Source organism: Carettochelys insculpta, chromosome 3, assembly GCF_033958435.1.
Source record: "Carettochelys insculpta isolate YL-2023 chromosome 3, ASM3395843v1, whole genome shotgun sequence".
Classification (NCBI taxonomy): Eukaryota; Metazoa; Chordata; order Testudines; family Carettochelyidae; genus Carettochelys; species Carettochelys insculpta.
In genome coordinates this window covers 52,376,136-52,396,327 of record NC_134139.1, presented here as the reverse complement: position 1 = coordinate 52,396,327, position 20,192 = coordinate 52,376,136, and positions in this window count along the sequence as shown.

Sequence of the window (20,192 nt, the reverse complement as noted above, 5' to 3'; positions counted from 1 at the left end):
AGGAAAACACTGTAGACATTTGCACAAGCATATGGGGAAGGCACAGTGTCAGATCAGAATGGCAGCATTTCACACTCACTTTGCACAAGTGCAAATAATGACACAGTGCAAGAATCAAGCCTGGAGCCCAAGCAATATTACACACTCTTTGATGAGGCCTTTATACACTCATATTTACAGTTAGCTCACTGTATACTGTCTGCCTACATTTGGGTATGTGTGTGTGTATCATCCCTCAATGGGTATGTGTCACCAGGCTTGCTCAAGTATGCATCACATTACTTTGCAATGTGTGCAAGGATGTCTGCGCAAGCCACACTCCTGACATACCAAGACAATGTTGGACTGCATCATTCTCCAGTATGGCTGCAACTTCCAGAAGGTTGAAGCCCCCAAAGAGCTGCAGAAACGTGTGGGTCACATCTAGTGTCTATCTATTCATTTTATTTCAGTAACTATATTATCATAAGTGTGCAAACTGCTCTATACTGGAGCAAACCCCTTGCACAGATCACTACATGCCACTCAGAGGGTAGAAAGGGAAAAAAAATCTCTCTCACTGGGGAGTACCTGACATGGAGGAGTCTCCAGCAGGGTTCAGAGCCTGCATAGCATGCTGCTATGGCACACCTCCTGTGCTGCTGCTAGGGGAAAGAGCATCTGCTGGTAGAGATGCATGAAATCAAACCATGTGGGGTTGGCCATCGACTCCTGTACTCCTCAATATTTCAAGGAGTAAGGGAGGTTGATGGGAGATTTTCTCTGGTCAACCTCCCTCCGTGTAGACAGACAGCTAAGTTGATTGCAGATAAGTCTATTCTAGCAATGCAGTTGCTGTAGCTAGAATTGTGTATCTGCAATCAGCTTAACTCCCAAGTGTAGCCCAAACCTCACAGTTGCACCCAAGCAACCCGCAGCTGCAGTCCTGTGGGTAAACTGCCAAGGGCCAAAGCATCATGGAAGCTAGTGCTGGAGCGGGCCTGAGCAGGGAATTCATCACAGAGCTTCTGAGGTTTGGGCCAGAATGGACCTCTGGGATCTTCTAGTCTGAGCCCCTGCACAGCACAGTCCAGAGAACTGCCCCAGAATAATTTCTAGAGCAGATCCTTTAGAGAAGCATCCTGTTTTGATGGAACCTATCAGTGATGGAGAACCCACCATGACCTTGGTAAATTCTTCTAGTCGGTATAACTGGCTCCCTAAGCCTCCCTCCCAGCCCCTCCTCTGGTACCCCCAACAGACTCAGCAGGCTTCTGGGCAAGGCGGGAGTGGTTGACTCCTTGCCCACAGCAGGGGCAGAGCTAGGGCTCGCTTTGTCCAGACAATCTCAGTGCTGCATAGCACTCCATAAGCAATTTAAAGGGCCTGGAGCTCTGGCTGTTGCCACTACAATTCCAGCAGCTACTAGGAGCTCCAGGTCCTTTTGAATCACCAGGCCACAGAGCACATGCCCCCTGTACACTTCCCTTCTCCTCAGTCCCCTGGCCAGAGGCATAGGTGCCCCAATAAGATCCTGACCAGAGCAGATAACCTGCTGTGTAACAGAGAATGGGCCAAGGAGCAGCATCTCCATTGCATAAAGTTTAAAGGCCCAGTCCTGCTGCCATTGAAATCAATGGAAGTTTTGCCATTGATTTCAGTGGGAGCAGAACTGGTTTTTAATGGTCTGCTCTTGAGGTTTACTCAGCACCCAACCTTCCCAGTAAAGTCAACGGGAGATACAGATCCTCAACTAGGGTATCCAGACAGCTAGTATGAAAAACTGGGAAAAAGGTTGGGGGCTGTATGTAAGACAAAGCCCCTAATATCAAGATTGTCCCAATAAATCAGGACATCCTCAACTCAGTTCAGGCTCAGGCCCTAACCACAAAAGTCCATCCAAGACAGAAGGGCACCCTAAGAACAAACACTGTGTCTGCGTTAAAATTTGCATTCTATTACTGTAAGCAAAATGCCTTTGGGCTGGCAGCTATACATGGATAATGTTTTCATTTAACAGATTGACTCCTTTATTGGATCATTGCATTTCACCTTTTTACTGCACTGGGATTTTATTTATGAGCGAGTTTATTCCTTTAGCAGGAGGTTGATGTGAAAGGGTGTCACAGGGTTTTTCATTTTCCTCTCGTGAGAGAAGTGATTCACTGAAAACAGGCCTGTTAGCCATACGGGCAACATCAGTCTTTAACATTTGCCTGTAGGTCACATAATACTTAGGACTTGGATAGCAACAATAGTATGGGGCGAGCCTGAGAGATCATAAGGAAAGAGCCCAATTTCTGAGCTAGCCAGAGGCCAGTGCTACTCAGGCTGGGCGCTAAATGAGACACAAAATACAAGGTGAGATGACAACCAGCCACAGAGGAAGGCAAACTTGGGGAAAGGTGAAGTGGCTCTGTGGGGGATATTGGCATACCAAGAATTCAGACCGGTGAGTGGTTCTCTATCTCCTGGTCTCTGTAGTTCAGTCGTTATTATTAATTAGGAGGCGAAAGGAAGAGCGAGCGAGCCCTGGAGCTGAGCTGAGAGCAGGGGTTGGGGGATGGTGCAGAAAGAAATGAATCTCAAGGAGGGAGCTGAAGAAGGAGACAGAGATTAGCTCATGGAGGAGACTGGAAGGAAGAGGCTCTGCCAGTCGTAGGGACCAGTGAAAATGAAGTGCCCAGTTGCCAGGAGCAGCAGAAGCCGAAGGAGGCGACGCAGAGGGGGACAAGGCAGAGCGTAGAGCCCAAGAGGGAAGTTTTCATGGGTGGTGGGTGGAGCCCACCTTCAGGGAGGCTAACACCTGGTTCCGCCCCTTCTGCCTGTGTCCCCACCCTCACGGCCAGAACCTCAAAACCTCTGTCCCCCGTCTGCAGTCAAAGCTGCCCCCCACCACATTGGAGCCACGATCCCCTCTTGCCCAGAGGAGCCATGAGCACAGCCCTCTCAGCTGGAGGAGCCCCAGGCCAGCTGAGGCCCTGAGGGTCCCCCATTCTCCATGTGCCCAGAGGTACCTCAAATCCAGGAAACACAGTAGCACATACTGGCTACGTCTACACGTGCAGCCAACATCGAAATAGCTTATTTCGATGTTGCGACATCGAAATAGTCTATTTCGATGAATAACGTCTACACGTCCTCCAGGGCCGGCAACGTCGATGTTCAACTTCGACGTTGCTCAGCCCAACATCGAAATAGGCGCAGCGAGGGAACGTCTACACGTCAAAGTAGCACACATCGAAATAGGGATGCCAGGCACAGCTGCAGACAGGGTCACAGGGCGGACTCAACAGCAAGCCGCTCCCTTAAAGGGCCCCTCCCAGACACACTTGCACTAAACAACACAAGATACACAGAGCTGACAACTGGTTGCAGACCCTGTGCCTGCAGCATAGATCCCCAGCTGCCGCAGAAGCAGCCAGAAGCCCTGGGCTAAGGGCTGCTGCCCACAGTGACCATAGAGCCCTGCAGGGGCTGGAGAGAGAGCATCTCTCAACCCCCCAGCTGATGGCCGCCATGGAGGACCCAGCAATTTCGACGTTGCGGGACGCGGATCGTCTACACGGTCCCTATATCGACGTTGAAAGTCAAAGTAGGGCGCTATTCCCATCCCCTCATGGGGTTAGCGACTTCGACGTCTCGCCGCCTAACGTCGAAGTTAACTTCGAAATAGCACCCGACGCGTGTAGACGCGACGGGCGCTATTTCGAAGTTGGTGCCGCTACTTCGAAGTAGCGTGCACATGTAGACGCAGCTACTGTGTCCTCGGCTGCCTGGGAAGCTGTTTGGGTCATAATAAAGCAAAAGCTTCTCCTGTTAAACTCCGCAAATGGGGGTTGATGTGAACGGGTGGCAGTGGCAGGGGCAGCACCAAATAGGGTTGCCAATTCCTAACCTTTGCAGACAACTGAACACCTAGCCAGGCCTCCTCCCAAGGCCCCACCCACTCCCAACCCCTTCCCTGAGGCCCTGCCCCCTATTTGCTCCACCCCCCAGCACTTGCTGTTTCCTACCCTCACTACCTTTCCCCAGGCTGGGGAGGCCACTGAGGACTCTGGATGCAGGTTCAAGCTCCAGGTGGGGCTGTAAATAAGGGGTTCAGCATGTGTGAGAGGGCTCCAGGCTGGGGTAGGAGGGTGATGTGTGGGGAGGTGAGGCTCTGGCTCAGGGTGAGAGCTCTGGGATGGGGCTGGCAATGAGGGGCTTGGGGTGCAAGAAGAGGCTCCAGGCTGGGGCCAAGGGGTTCAGATTGCTGGAGGGGGCGTGGGCTCTGACGTAGGGCCAGAGGTTTGGGAGGGTTCTGGGGCGTGGCAGGGAGCTGGGGCATGGGGGCTATGGGGTAGAACCGGAAATGAGGCATTTGAGGGATAGGGACTAGGAAGTTCAGATTGTGGAATGGGGCAGGATCTCAGGGGTGGGGGCAGGGATGACAGACTTGAGCCTTGTCTACACGTGCACACTACTTCGAAGTAGTGGCACTAACTTCGAAATAGCGCCCATCACGGCTACACGCGCCGGGCGCTATTTCGAAGTTAACTTCGACGTTAGGCGGCGAGATGTCAAAGTCGCTAACCCCATGAGGGGATAGGAATAGCGCCCTACTTCGACGTTCAACGTCGAAGTAGGGACCGTGTAGTCGTTGCGCGTCCCGCAACTTCGAAATAGCGGGGTCCGCCATGGCGACCATCAGCTGGGGGTTGAGAGATGCTCTCTCTCCAGCCCCTGCGGGGCTCTATGGTCACCGTGGGCAGCAGCCCTTAGCCCAGGGCTTCTGGCTGCTGCTGCGGCAGCTGGGGATCCATGCTGCAGGCACAGGGTCTGCAACCAGTTGTCGGCTCTGTGTATTTTGTGTTGTTTAGTGCAACTGTGTCTGGGAGGGGCCCTTTAAGGGAGCGGCTTGCTGTTGAGTCCGCCCTGTGACCCTGTCTGCAGCTGTGCCTGGCACCCTTATTTCGATGTGTGCTACTTTGGCATGTAGACGTTCCCTCGCAGCGCCTATTTCGATGTGGTGCCACGCAACGTCGATGTTGAACCTCGACGTTGCCAGCCCTGGAGGACGTGTAGACGTTACTCATCGAAATAGTAAGCTATTTCGATGTAGGCTTCACGTGTAGACATAGCCTTGGAGTGCAGAAGGGGACTCCAGGCTGGCACAGGGTATTGGGGTGCAGAAGGGGTATAGGCTCCGGATTTGGGACAGGGGTGACAGATTAGGAGGACTAGAGGGGTATGGACTAGGGCAGGTGATTGGGGTTCAGGAGGGACATGGGCTCTGGGCTGGGGTCAGGGATGATGGATTTGGAGGTCTGGAGGGCTGTGGGGTTCTGGTGGCATTTAACACGTATCCCAGGGAGCAGCTTCCGGGCCCTACAGCTGGAGGGGCCAGCGAGGCTCCATGTGCTGCCCTCATACCTGCAAGTGCTGCCCCTGCAGCTCCCATTGGTCGGGATTCCCCACACTCAGGGTGGAGCCAGCTTGAGGAGCTTCCCAGTTTCTAGCCTCCCCAGTGCCTAGGGGCAGCAGGACCTGGCGTCCGCTTTCAGCAGCACTGCTGAGCTGGAGCAGGAAGGGAGCCTGCCAGCCCCTACGGGTGCATTTGCATTGCAATGAACCGCCCACAGCAGCTGCCTTAGGTTCATGGAACTCAGGCTTTGAGGCGAGAGAACTGCAGTGTAGACATTAGGGCTCAGGCTGGAGACCTGGCTCTAAGGCCACACACCCCTCCCCACCCACCCCATGGGATCTCAGAGCCAGGGCTCCAGTCCAAGCTCAAATGTCTGCACTGCAGTTGTTGTTCAGCCCCACAACCAACCATTGTGAGGCCCAGTCAGCTGACCTGAGCCACCCACAGGGGTTTGATTGCGGAGTAGAGGTAACCTGCGTGGATTATACGAGCACCAAACTGCTCTATAAAGATGTTACCCAATGGTGCCTTCTTGCAAAACCTGCAAGGCTGCAGACCGTGAAGCAGGGCACAGCTCTCCTCGAGCTTGGGCAGAAGTGGAGAACCTGGAGAGCTGCCTGGCATGTTCTTTGTGCTGTGTGCAGAGCTCTTTTTCTGGGTTTCATGTGGAGGGAGTTTTGCTGAGGTCAGAGGAGAAAGTACAGGGCAAAAAAGTGCTGCTCTTGTCAGCACCCTCTCGTGCAAAGTCTGGGGATTTCCCAGCTGGGAGCTGTGATAATTCCCTCCAGTTCTTCTCTGTGGCTGCTGCAGGCCTAGGGCATGCAGGCCCTGTTGTACTGGAGCTGTAGGGACAAGCAGTGTGACAGCTATTATAGCAGGAGGGTTCCCAGGGCCAGGCAGAAAGGGGTTCTTTTCTCTAGGGATGCAGATCACTAGCATCTGTGGACTTGGGATGGAGGCCGGTCAGACATCTCCAGGTGGCTCACTCCAGTAATTTTCCTGTGCAACAAGCCCCACTGACAAGTAGCTATGCAGGAGGAGTGACCTGGCTTCTGGCTACCATTGCAAGTCTCATTGGTTGGTCAGGGGTGTGTGGAAGAACAGTGAGTGAGAAGGGGAAAACTAAGAAAACAGGCTTGTGGTTAGACAATCACAGAGCAAGGCCTAGCTCACTAAACGGGGTTATTTATCATCACGATATGCAGGGTAAAGGAACAGCAACCAAACCAAATGCTAAACAATTCTTCCAGATGGGGGAAATTCACCCTAGGGCTGAGGTTCACTGAAATCCCAATTCAGCTATGTTTTGAGTGGCACAAAGGCCATGCGCTGGATCCCTGCCCAGAGGAACTGTTGCCCCCGTGTGATTAGAGTATGGATCTAGAGCAATCAGTGGACTGCTTTTGTTTACAGAGCTCACTGAAAGGGGGCAAAAAAACAAGTTAGTTAAACAAACTCATTGCTTTGTTATCCTTCTATTTCACAGGTAGACTGTATGGACCTTTAAAAACGAGCTGATCTGTAGCTCATGCTCTGTTCTGTGTTCAGCTCCTGATTAATATATAGTCAGATCATCCTCTGCTTCACGACTGAAGGGAACTGCATATTTGCTTTGTTCATTTCTCTCTTAGGAAGGTCACAACAATCTGCCTGCCGGCGATAAAGGTGCTTGCAGCATACAGGGATTCAAACATAAACAACCTGGGTCGGGGAAGTAACCCATGATTTTGCCCTAAAAATGCGCCTGGGGTGGGTGAGGGTGGGGGGAGCTGCCTCCCATCCCACTTACACTAATTGGACATCAAATTAATGTTGCTGAAGTCAACAGTTTTTCCTTTGTTTGATTAGTGTCAGTGAGGTTAGAATCAGGCCCTTAGATATGTAACTGCTGTTGAGACATTCTGTTTAGTAGACCAATCAGGCTTTTCCCCATACATATAATGGGACCAATTCTCTACTAACAACTCCACTTACTCCAGTGGAATTATGCCAGCATAAATTTTGACCCTTGTATCAGCTCATCTGCTCTCCCCAGACATTGGTGCAGGGTTTCCCAAACTTTGTATAGTTAGAACCTGTTATTTTTTAGTACCTTCTTTTGTGGCCCAAAAATATAAACGCATATAAAAAATGAATGAAAAATTAATACATTTTCACTGCTTATTATTTATTCACAATAATAATAGCACATAATGCTATAAATCTTGATATAAAATACTTAAGTGCCTAACTTATTGTTATGACCTTAATTACGCGGGAAAATACAAAATGTACCAAATTAAGAGGATTGTGTGTGATAATGTGTATATTTTCTAATGACCGTTTCCCCCCTCCCCAAGGACCGGTACTGCGCCGTGGAGGACCACGCTTTGGGAAGCGCTACGTGGATGCACCCTAACCTTTTGCTGCAGTAGCCTTAGATGGCAAGCGCGCGCCCCCTGCTGGGGTAGATATGGATTTGCAAGAACTAGGATACTTGGTTTGCGTATTAGAATCTTTCTGCACAATCCATTCTCCAGGCCTCCTGCCGATTTGTTTGTTTTTTGTTTTTAATCTATAGGACAAACTGGCAGAGGAGGTTGGCCATTTCAGAGCCCTGGATAGTTTGCAAAAAAGCCACGTTTCTTGTTTGAACACATGGGGAAAAGAAGGCCTCGGGGGGTATGGGAAGGTGGTGTTAGCTGTGGTTCAATGTCCATTTTCAGTTCTGCCTGAGAACTGAAGTACATGATTTCAGGCTAAAAGGAAACACCCCTGCACTCTTTGCCTCCTGGAGAGGGTGTCTGGGGAAGGAAGGTGAGGAAATGGGCTGTGAACATAGTGAGGCAGAGCCAGCCTCACCTCTAGGCCCCCGCCCCTTGTTCTGCTCACACTCCCACGGGTAGCTCAGTCCCCCGTCCTTTAGTCATGACCTGTCCCTATGTCCTTGAGCTGAAGAGGGCTGTGGTGAGGGGAGTCCAAGCATTCCCTGTGGGAACTCTTCACCTGCCCCACTCTCTCTGGCAACACCGGTGTTCACTCTAACACAGTCCCACCTCACTCCAACTTCCTTTTAAACTGTTCTGTGGTGCCCTCACGTGAGCTCCTCTGGCCCTAATTGGAGGACACATCCTCTCAGTTACAAGGGCCTTTATCATCTTCCTCACAGCGTCCCGCTACGTTCCCCATCCTACGGATGGGGCATCTTATCCAGAGAGCGCTTCAGGCGTACCCCTCTTGCCCACTGCCTCTCCTCCACCACCTGTTTGTTAGGTACGACTCTGACTGGGTCCATGTCCCAATTACAGAAGTGGGGAGTGAGAGAGAGGAAGGAAGAGAGGACAGGAGCCTGATGTGTGAGGAAACACGACAAGGACCTGCTTCTGACGTCAGAAAGGGCCCTGCCAAGCCTAATACCAGCCTTGCCAGTGAGGTCACGCAAAGCCCTTGTACACTGAGAGACAGCGTTGGTCAGTGGTTAAAGCCCATCCCTGGAAGACAGTGCTTTGCGGCTGTATTCCTTGCCTTTCTCACTGTGACAAATCACTTGTCTCCCTCTCTCGAAAGTGGGTGTGATAATACTCTACGCTCTGGTGTAAAATGAGGCTGAGATCTTCAGCCGGACAGGGCAAAGCTCCCTGTTGTGAGACAGGGAGAACAGCTCATGGCTAAACATTCACTGTCACAGCGTTGCAAACTGCCCAGCAGCAAGCAGGTTCCAACAAGTATGGGTTATGCAACCCTCCCTTCCCTCCAGCCAAGAGGGCAGTGCTTTGGAGATGTGCATGAGTGTGTGTGCTCTAAGCTAGCCTGTGCAGAAACCAGTGGTCCTTTGGGAACCTGAGGGTTAATGAGCAGTTTGAGTAGCACTCTGCTTTGGTGCACAGCTTTTTACTGAGTCTAGCGCTAATTAATAAGTAGGGACCTGACGTGTTTCCAAAGCAGTTGCTCATCTCTGTATGTATGTGAGGGGAACTTCATTAAAGTGACACTGTCCTGATTTGCAGGGATACCAATGGACCTACCTCCTGTCCCTTGGAGGCCATATGGACAGTTTCCTCCCTCGGGGATCAGAGAGGACCTCTGCGCTCATTATGAGGGCTGTTGCTAGCAGGATGCTGGCACGCTTTCCCCTGGTCAGTTTGGGCAGGGGACGTTGTTTGGGGAACCATGTTGTAAAACAGTCTTACATAGGGGGACCTATGCAAAACTGTCTACCTAGCCTGGGTGTGACTAGAGAAGAGAAACATGTGGGATAATAATGCATAGCACTTCATCTTCTCAAACCACTAAGCCATCTAAACTAGTGACTCCCTCACAGGCGTCGGCCAAGTGAAAGTAAGCAAGTTGCACAAGAACACAGAGCATGTCAGTGTTGGAGTTGATTAACTCTGAAAACGGGTCTAAACTACAAGGACAGGGTCAAGCTAAGCGATGTAATTTGAGTTACATTACTAGTGTAGCTCAAATTGATGTAGCTTAGATCTACCTACCCAGGGGCCAACACTACAGGGGGTTGACAGAAACAACTCTCTTGTAGACTCCCCTCACTCATCTCATTCTGCTGGAGTATGAGAGTCGAAAGGAGAGTGATCAGCAGTCAATTTAGTGGGTCTTTACTAGACTCTATGAATTGGCTGCTGGTGGATTGATTGGTGCAGTGTTGATCCACCCCACAGGGCAGACAAGCTCTGAGAGGTCCAGACCACATTGCCTCTTGGGTATCAGTTAAATCCTGTCTGTAATACAAACAGGACAGTACCTAGCAGGGTTGTGTTGCCCATATGGACATGGTCAAATTGCTCCTCTGCCCTGCAACACCAGCCATCTTTAAGCATGGTTGCAGGCTTAGCGCTTTATTAAAACAAGAATGTGTTTTGTTCTTGTCTGTGTGTGCAAGAACAGTGATTGACCCTGGTAAGAAATTTAGACTAAAATGTGCATCTTTAATATGGTTATTACAGAGGCTTTTCTGGCTGCAGAATTAAAAAGGGGCCCTGTTTATAACACAGTTAGGCTGTGAGCATGTTTCACAACCATGTTCAAGCATAGTTCATTTTGTAGTGTAGACAGGGCCCTTAGCTCCTAGCGAGAAATCAGAAGCACATGTTGAAGGAGTGGAAGCTCCTTTGCCAGATCTGGTGTGTCCCCCTTTGACAACCCAAGCAAGAACTCCTGGATAGTAAATTCCAATACATTGTGCAGATAGTTCAGAAGAGAGACAGTAGACATAGTCTCTGGGCAATAGCAAGAGACCTTTCAGATTATCTGCTGCCCCCAGAGGTGGAGATGAGCCTATTATGTCCAGGATATCCCACAAGGGCTGCTTCCATACACGATAACGAACAGGACAATTAACTGATTCTTAGTCATAGGGTTTCCCATATGACAGTATCTGGCCTTGTTAGAGGCAACCTCTCTCCTAAATCCAACCAGCAGTGGCATGAGCTCACTTTACCTTCTTTGTGGGCATGGCTTAGGTAGAGTACAGCTTTCTCTGGGCTGTTTAAAGGTAAAATCCTTCCAGTGATGTAAGGCTCATGACAAGCTATTCAACAAACAAAGTAAGAATCCAGACCTCAAACGCAACAGACATTTCGGGTGTTTTGGAAGTTGCATGTCACTTTGGAACAATGGGCCAAGCTCCTCCCTAGCATAATGATCTTGACTTAAGTGGTTACATGCAGAGATGAATTTGGCTGTGTCTTAGTGACACATCTGGGGAGACTTAGACTAATCCAGGCTTGCAGAAGTGTAATTGTTGCTGGATTTAACACACTTACCTGGCAGCCAGCATTCTGTGTGTTGTCAGCCAGAGTCCAGTCACACAACATGAGCTCATTATCACAGGGGTTTGATTTGGCTGGAGTCAACTCAACAGAATGCACAGAGAGAGAAAGAAAAGAGAGACCTTATTTTATCACACCTTTACCTTTGCAGAGCCCTTTGTGACCAGATTGGACTGTATTCAAAAAGCTGGGGGCGGGGGGGACAGATCCTGCCTGCACTGAAGTCAATGGTAAATTTCCCATTGATTTCAGCAGGAAAAGGGTTTTGCCCAAAGATCTTTCATATCATAGGCTTTGTCTGTGCTGGCAACTCCTCCAAATGACAAAAGCTTTGCCACAGCAAGTAAACAGTGTAAAAGGTGCTTTGCTGGCACTAGTGTAAAAAGTGCTCTGTCACAAATGGTGTTGGCTCGCCTACCAACAAATCGGCTGTTGCTAAGCAGGGGGGGAGGAGTTTTGTCAACAAAAGTGCCAAAACCAGTGTTTACACGGCCTGACTTTTAGCAGCTGGGCAGTGAGGACACAGCCATGTCCCTCAAAGCTGTGTAGTGGAGACATACACACAGCCTTCACCCAAAGGTTGGAACAGAAGAGGTCTTTTCAATGTCTGTAACTGTACTAGTTCAGGAGTAGGTAGAACCAACCCATGACCTGTCAGTGCTGGCAGTACGAGACATTATTGGTGATTAGCTGAGTCACTAGAACATTATTAGGACCATGGGGACCATCTAATTTGTGCTAATAATGATAATTCATGCCCAAAGCCTTGTAGGCTCCAATTAGATTTATTTTACATATGCCAAAAATGATACCCGGACATTGCTACTTGCGCAGGATTACATGGGAAGTTAGGGGCAAAGCTGGGGCTAGACCCCAAAGCAGAGTTCCCGCCCCCCCCCACCCATGCCAGCCACTACAGAATTCTAAAGTGAGCTCTGAAATTGAACTAAATAAGTAGCCCCACAATTTCTTTCAGCAGCAAGATTTGCATCCACTGAGGCTTAAGATAAAGGCACAGAGCTGACTTCAGAGACTGCGTTTCGCTGCAATCACAGTTAAAACAAGGGCATTATGAACTGCACCATAACCTCACACCAACTAATCATTACCAGTAGTAACTTACTCAAAACCACCACATTCCAGGAAGATTTAAGGACTTTACAATATCTGCAAGTCCGTGATTTCCCCCCTACCCGCCACCAGTGTTTAAGTAACTGGAAATAATCCTGTTTAGCTAAAAACACTTGACTTAGATCTGGGCTCTTCAGTGCCTCTCAGGGAACACCAATGCTTGCAAAGTACTAGTGGAAGATTGAGGAGTAATGTGGTTTGGAATGTCCAGTGTTCAAACATTATTGGTTCCAGAAGGGAGAGAATGGTGCTGTTGACAGAAGATGTGTTGAAGCACTAAGGTGACATGGAAAGTAAATATTTGCAAGGGAGAGGAAGGAAGGATTCAGCTTTCAAAGTCAAATTCTCTACATATTATAGGGAAGAAGTGATGGGTAACTAAGAGGAAAACACACAAATATCCAACTTACTTCCTAATTCTTATTCATTTGTTTTATGGCTATTGCAAAACCTCTGGGATCCATTATAAGTGCTGTGTTAATTTAAATAAATAAATTAAATGGACCCAGCATGTCAAAGATGTTAACATGACCCTGTCACTGTGCAACACTGAACAGGGAAACAGGGTTTCCAATCCAAAGCTCTTAGCCTGCTTATTCCCATGGCAACAACCACCATTACATTTCTGATAACCTTTTATTAAAGATACAGAAAAAGAAGGGAAACCAGCTCTAGAGTTTGAAATGGAAAGTGTTAATTAAGGCTTTTATTTAAACAGTATCACTTTCCCTTTAATTGGAGAGATCTTTTTACAAGGAAAAACAGTCATTTAGATGAGTATCAGAGGGTTAGCCAGGTTAGTCTGTATTCACAAAAACAATGAGAAGTCCTGTGGCGCCTGAAAGGCTAACAGATTTATTTGGGTATAAGCTTTCATGGAGAAAACCCGCTTTGTCAGATGCAAGTCTTTTAGAGGGTAAAGATGACAATATGACTCTGCTCTTCAAAGGTATTTAGGCTCTTAACTTCCTTCTTTGGAGAAAAATGTAGTTACAAGCGACAGTTACAAGTCTGAGCTCATGGCCTTGAAAAAAACGAGACAAACATATACTAAAGGGAAGAGAACAGAACAGCAAAGACGTACAATGCAGCTTGTGTCTCTGCATTGACACTCACTTACAGCCTCACTGCTGGAGAAACACAGGGTTTTTCGTATCAGGATTCTGAGACCTGCCAAACCTTCCTCAGTTTCAGGCTGCCTCCTCCTTCTGGTCACAGGCTCTCAGCAGTGTTGTGAGAGAGACAGTGTTGGCAGGTATGAGAAGAGTAGCCATGTTAATCTGTATCTTCGAGAACAACAAGAAGTCCTGTGGCACTTTATAGACTAACAGATATTTTGGAGCATAAGCTTTTGTGGGCAAAGACCTGCTTCTTCAGATGCATGAGTGTGGGGGAGGGGGTCAAGACACCCCCTTTTACTGGGACCCCACTCTTTAAATACCCCACTGCAAACCATTCCCGCCCCCACTCATGCATCTGATGAAGCGGGTCTTTGCCTACAAAAGCTTATGCTCCAATATATTTGTTAGTCTGTAAGGTGCCACTGGACTTCTTGTTGTTCTCGAAGATACAATATTAACAGTGTTGGCAGGCTAACGCAGAGACTTATTTTCTAAAAGGGGGAAAAATGCGAATTTTGAACACCCCCTCCTCCTGTAGTTGGGAAACTACCGCTGAGCCCACTGTTATCCTTACTCTTAAGCATTAACTGCCAAGCCCTGGGGCTCCCAAGGAGTTAAATTTGCTAGCATGAAGGGATTTGTCAGGTGTTGCTATCATTCTTGTTAGAATGACATTATCCACAAGTGGCTATTTTTTTTTCTAATTTACTTTATTCCAGAATTTATTTCCTATGTGTTATAAACGGTAGTGAGACAGCTGCATTTAAAAGGCACGTAGATGAAAAGAGACCCATTTCAAGCCAGATATGTTGCACAGAATAAAACCCTGCTATGACTCCATGAGACAGTCAGTCTGAACAACAGAGGGAGCAGTTGGGCTTCTTACGCCCAGCTTTGCTTTTGGTGTGACGTTGCCATGCTGTCACCGCTGTGAGCTGTTCACCTCAAGAGTCTCACTCTGCTGCACAAAGGCCTCCATTCCCCCTTATTTGAAGACCTCGCTGCCATTGCTCCCCTCTGGACTCTACACCACATGTCCCTGGAGCTAGAAAAGTCTCACACAGGGGAGCTGAGGTTGCTGCAGAAACCACCAGGTAGCAGTGCACGTGGGCTCATTCTCATCGCCCTTGGGTCCATGTCATCACGGGGTGTAACTAACAGACCTCCTTGGAGGCTCCATGTGGACAGCCCAGGGTTTCCTAGATGAAGATGAGCTGTGATGCCCTCCCAAAAATCAGTCACTCCCTGCAACTAACCCGGTCCAGCCTTAGTGTTACTTCCTCTTTTTTAAAGAGTTCCCCTCACCTTTTGGTGCTTGATATATCTGATGCTTTTAACTCCCAGAGTCCTTTGTACAGGCTGCAGTGGTCCTCAAAAGAGTTGCTATAGCAGTTAAAGCCAAAGGATTGTGCACTGCATGTAATACTCAAAGGCATCTGTCACAGAGGACAAGGGGCATGTCTACACTTACGTGAAGATTGATTCTGTGGAGGTTAATCTTCCAGAATTTGATTTAATGCCTCTAGTAGGGACTCACTAAATCAAACGTTGCAGGCACTTTCATTTACTCCACTACTTCTCACAACTGTGAGATGTAAGGGAAGTCGATGGGAGAGTTTCTCCTGTCAACCTCCTACAGTGGGGCTGAAGTGGAAATTTGACTTATGGTACATCAACTCCAACTACCCAGTTCTCATAGATGAAGTTGCGTATCATAAGCTGAATTTCTTTTGTAGTGTAGACCTGGCCTAGGCTGCCTATATTGGCACATGGTACATCCACATCTACTATTGCCAAATTTCTCCAAAGGCTGGAAATGAAACTCTGGGCTATTGAAATTCTTTCCCAGGTGTCTGGCTGAGGGTTCTCGCCCACAGGCCCAGGGTCCAATCACCATATTTGGGGTAGGATAAGAATTTTCCCTGCAGTCAGACTGGCAGAGACGCTGGGAGGTTTTCACATTACTCTGCAGCCGGCAGCACGGGTCACTTGCAGGTTTGAACTAAAGTAAATTGTAGATTCTCTGTAATCTGAAGTCTTTAAACCATGTTCAGAGGACTTCAGTAACTCTAGGTTCGGGGTCTCTCTGAGGAGTGGCTGAGGGAGGTTCTGCGACATATGATATGCAGGGAGTCAAACTAGCTGATCATGACGGTCCCTTTGGCTTTAAGTTTATGAACCTAACAACAGAAACAAGGGAACTCCAGGTGGGCAGAAACTCCAGGGACCAGTTTAAGCACCATGTACTTTGTTGGCAGGTGAGTAACACACTCAGTCAAGTGCCCTAGATGATACGATGTTCTAGACTGCTGCCTGCTTACTGCAACTATGCCAGAGGTCAGCCCTATCAACCCTCTTCCTCATTTTTTGCCTCAAGCAAAATCTAAAATTTGGGGCCTAAGCTACACTGACAATATCCCTTTAAAAGAACCACTGTGGCCAGCTGCTTTCCCCTGACACTTTCCCCTCCCTCCATCCTGCTCAGCACAGCCCAGGTCCCAAAGATGTGGCCAGAAACACAGTGTGCTAACCACAACCACTGCTGGTAGCCCTGATCCTGTTCTTGTCACATTGCTGTAATTGTGGAGTCGCTCCATTGCTTGATCCACTCATTTAACGTCAGTCACTCCAGAACCATTCCACTTACGCCAGTCTCGCTGGGAGCCAAACTTGACCTTTGTGCAACTCGTTGTCTTTAATGACACTAAGTAAGCTTTGTCTAGAGGCCAGGGACCCTGGGAAGAACACCCTCTTTGCCCTGCTGGTTACTGGGAGGAGAGAAGACACTGCGTTGTTTAAACCCTTGCACTCCAGGAGCAGGAGGGTTTCTCTTGACAGCGGTTACTCACATCACAGCAAATAGCTCCCAAGAGAGACTCTTCTCTCTGTTTGATTTAATGCCGAGTGATGTGAGCATGATGAGCAAGTACAGACTGTTAGCCAGGGTAAGTCAATTAGGCACTACGGCTCTCCACACAGAGGGAATCTCTGTGCATGGGTCACCTTTCCTGTGTTCACACTATCCCAGTCCCCACAGAGAACCCTTCATAGTGCTGAGGATCTGTATGCAGTATGAAGGTAGGAGAGGCTGAGGTAGTGGAGGGCTGGGGAGCGGGGAGCCCACACACATAATTCATCCCCCAGCCTTGTGGGAACTTTGCTCTGAACAGGACACAGCTAGGACAACATTCCTGTCTGGACAGGAGGCCCCCCGGTCAGGGTGTGAGGGGGCCTGGAGACAGCACAGAGGAAGAGATTGTAGCAGTGGCCCTTAATTCTGCTGATTGTCAGGGTAGTTGCTGTTCCTGGGGTGAGGGGGAGGGGAGCTGGAACCCTAGGGGATGGAAACCCAGGCTGGAGCACTTTGACTGAAAACACTCTGAGAGAACCCTTGCTGAGAACTCCGCCCAGCTGGTTTTCCTGCAGCAGGGGAGGAGGTCATCCTATTATTGTCACAGAGTCACATTCATTTGATGGTGTCTCTCACACAGTACCTCAGGTCCCATACTGCTCTCATTAGAAGTCAATGGCAATATACCCATTAACCTCACTGGAGGCAGAACTGGGCCTCTTGCCTGAGCATTACTCCTAAGAGAGGAGGAAGGTCTTTCTCCAGGATGGAGCATGGTGGTCTCAGCATCAGAACTGGAATCCCTCTACTCAGTGGAACCCCAGGCTCCAATTGAAGCATGGAGACTCAGGCTGTTCTTGGCCTGAAGTAGGTACAGTGAGTTGAATGACATCATGGGGATTTTTAAGATGGGATATTTAAAAATATCTCTACGCAGCCAGCAAAGGCCCGATTTTCAGAGTTTATACACCTTGAAACATATGCAACCGCAGCCCCACTTCTTTCAAATCCCCACATATAAGCAGGTAATCACAGTACTTACACACAGATTAGGTCTTTGCTTGTTGCTCTCCATGCCAGGAAGATCTCAGTACATTATTTGGAACGGGGCTTCCCCGGTTCACTGTGGTCACAACTTTCTTTCTCTGCACTGTTGTGCAATGTTCTGTGTGTGTCTGATACTCTGCCATGCCCACTGCCCCAAGAGCGGTCTCAGTTCCGTGGTGCTGGGCTAACATCTGTTTAAGTGGATGGAATTCCCACCCTGCTGCTCAGCACAGCAATCACCCTGCAATGTACCCCTTCGCTGTTGTCCATTTAACTGACAATATCATCTCGAGATGTGTTTGGTTGCTGCTCTCTCTGCAGGACCCAACCACTATTCTTAGTTCTCTTCTGTCTCAGATATACTCTAGACCTACAGTATTTATGTTCCTTAATTGGAGTGCATAGGACCCTACCTGGTCTGGTTGCCAGTACCAGTCAGCAAACAACCCTGAATCTTTAAGTTGGGTTCTAGAACAGGACACCAGAGCAAGTCAGCTGACCACCTTACATCTGTATGCCTGTCCCAGCACGCCATCCAGTTTCACAACCTCTACTCACATGACTAGTTCCTTTGGAGGCAAGTGGAACTAATGGGAAGAGGAGCATAAGCAGGGCTGTGGTGCCATATTTGTAATTGGTTTGACATCCGTGGTTGGCCTATGAACATGAATTATTCTTAATGGCATATACTTGAGATTATTTGCTGACAATAATCACAACTATTACGCTGAACAGCAGATGTGAATACTGCTAGAGAGCTGTGTGACAAGACTATTTATTTATTGATCACTGTCTCTCTGACACTCAAATATCTGTGCCTGCTGTTGAATGGTTTTTCCACTAACACTATTTCTGCCCTGCATGGTTTGCATTTTTTTGTTGTTATAAAATTTAATAGCAGGATAAAATAGACAGAAATACTTTTAAAGACCAAAGAAATCAATTTCATTTGTGAACCATGTCCAGAAACCCTGGCTAAAAACGAAGATCTGATTTAAAAAAACAAATAAAAAATAAACAGGAATCCAACTCAAAATTAAATTGATCTTGACTTTAAACAAACAAAAACCTCTTCTTGTTTCAGAAATGCCTTTTTAGTAATTTTCAAGCTCCAACAGCATAGGGTAGGTGCTTCATAACAGGATTATGTTTCTGAGATGAAGTTTTTTAATAATTAATATATATATATATATAAAATATAAATGTGAGATATTAATAAATGAAATTATATGAAGGCTGCTGAAAGCCAATTGTCTTGTGAAAGATCTGGCATAGCTAAGCTAATAAGATGCATAAAGATTAATTTAGATCCCTCTTAGAGGAGGTGATTATAAATTGTTGAAATGTCACACCAGGTTACTAGGTTGTTATTGAAACTTGTGAAATACACTTATAAGAGTCTATAAATATTACTAGTGAATGAAAAATTAGCTGTCTTGGTACATTTTAGTCCTAATCCCTTTACATGTTACAATATAAAAGGCATTGGATGTCTCATGCTGTATTAATCTGCAAAAGCTATAGGCTATGCTGTTTTATGAGCCATGATAGTTACAGTCAAAAGCAAAAAATTAAGGAGTTTATTTTTATTGTAAATATTCTCGGGTTTGTTTCTTCATAGGATTATCTTTGCTGCAGGAATCACTGGGTGAAATTCCATGGCCTATGTTATATGTGAGGTCAGACTAAATCAGTGTATCTTAAACTTTTTGAGACCATGGAACACCAAACAATAATATTTTTAGTGAGGAACACCTCTACAAATTTTCTTCAAAAAAATTGTTGTCAGACCAAAACACAAAAAATCCCCCCAAAACTCCCACCAAATAGCAACATATACAGCAAAACAAAACAAAGTAATTTAATCAGGTATCATAGTTATGAAGAAGTAACATGGTATCTGGTTTTACAAACAGAAAATATATACCATCAGTGTATGATATCAAAAAAGTGTCCAACCAAAGACATAAAAAGCAGAAATAAATCACCACATGCCACACACGGGCATTGGCCGACATCAAGCACCTGAATGACGGCATAGCCACCCTACCAGTGTAGTGCACGCACCACATGTAATTGCTAGTTGCTACGCTGCCGTACAGACAGAAGATTAGAGGAGATGAGAGGCTAGCACAATGTTGTGTAGCCAGACTACTACTGCTCTCTCAAGATGTAGAAATAAAATTATGCTGCAGTATTTTCCATTACTATTATCATCGTAAAATGGTTATTTATTGTAAAACTGAATTGTTTTTTTCCAAACAATCATGGCACACCTGTGCGTTGGTCATGGAACACCAGTGTCCCGCAGAACATAGTTTAAGAAACACCGGACTTGATGATCACAGTGGTTCTTCTGGCCTTGGAATTTATAATTCTTATTGTTGCAATGTGCATGGAGGGATGAGCATTTGTTGCAGGACAGTATAGTTTAGAGGAGAACAGGGAAGTCAGTGTATGTGCACATGACTAGAAATGTTAAGTTATGGCTGGAGCAGTTCTATAAACAGTTGCGTTAAAGAAGAGCCAGTTTAGTTTAATAGGCATGGAATTTTTCATGTTATCATGAAGCACGTGGTCCATGAAATGCTCACACAAAATAGATACTCAGAGAATCTAAAAGTTACCTAAAATACCAATTTTCAAGGCATTTTTTTCAGCCTCCATAACTGTCAAAAATTTTGCAACTGTTCATATTACACTGTTCTTCTGTCCAGAATTATGCATGAACCAGGAAACATTTACTCACAAGCAAGAGTTATTTCCCCTTAATTTCTTTTAGTGTAATGAACAACCACTTGTTGCAGCTCTCAGATGACAGCAGTTTGCAAAGTTTCCTTCTGGAAATGTGAGAACTCTTGATAGGGTCATTTCTGATATTCAGATTT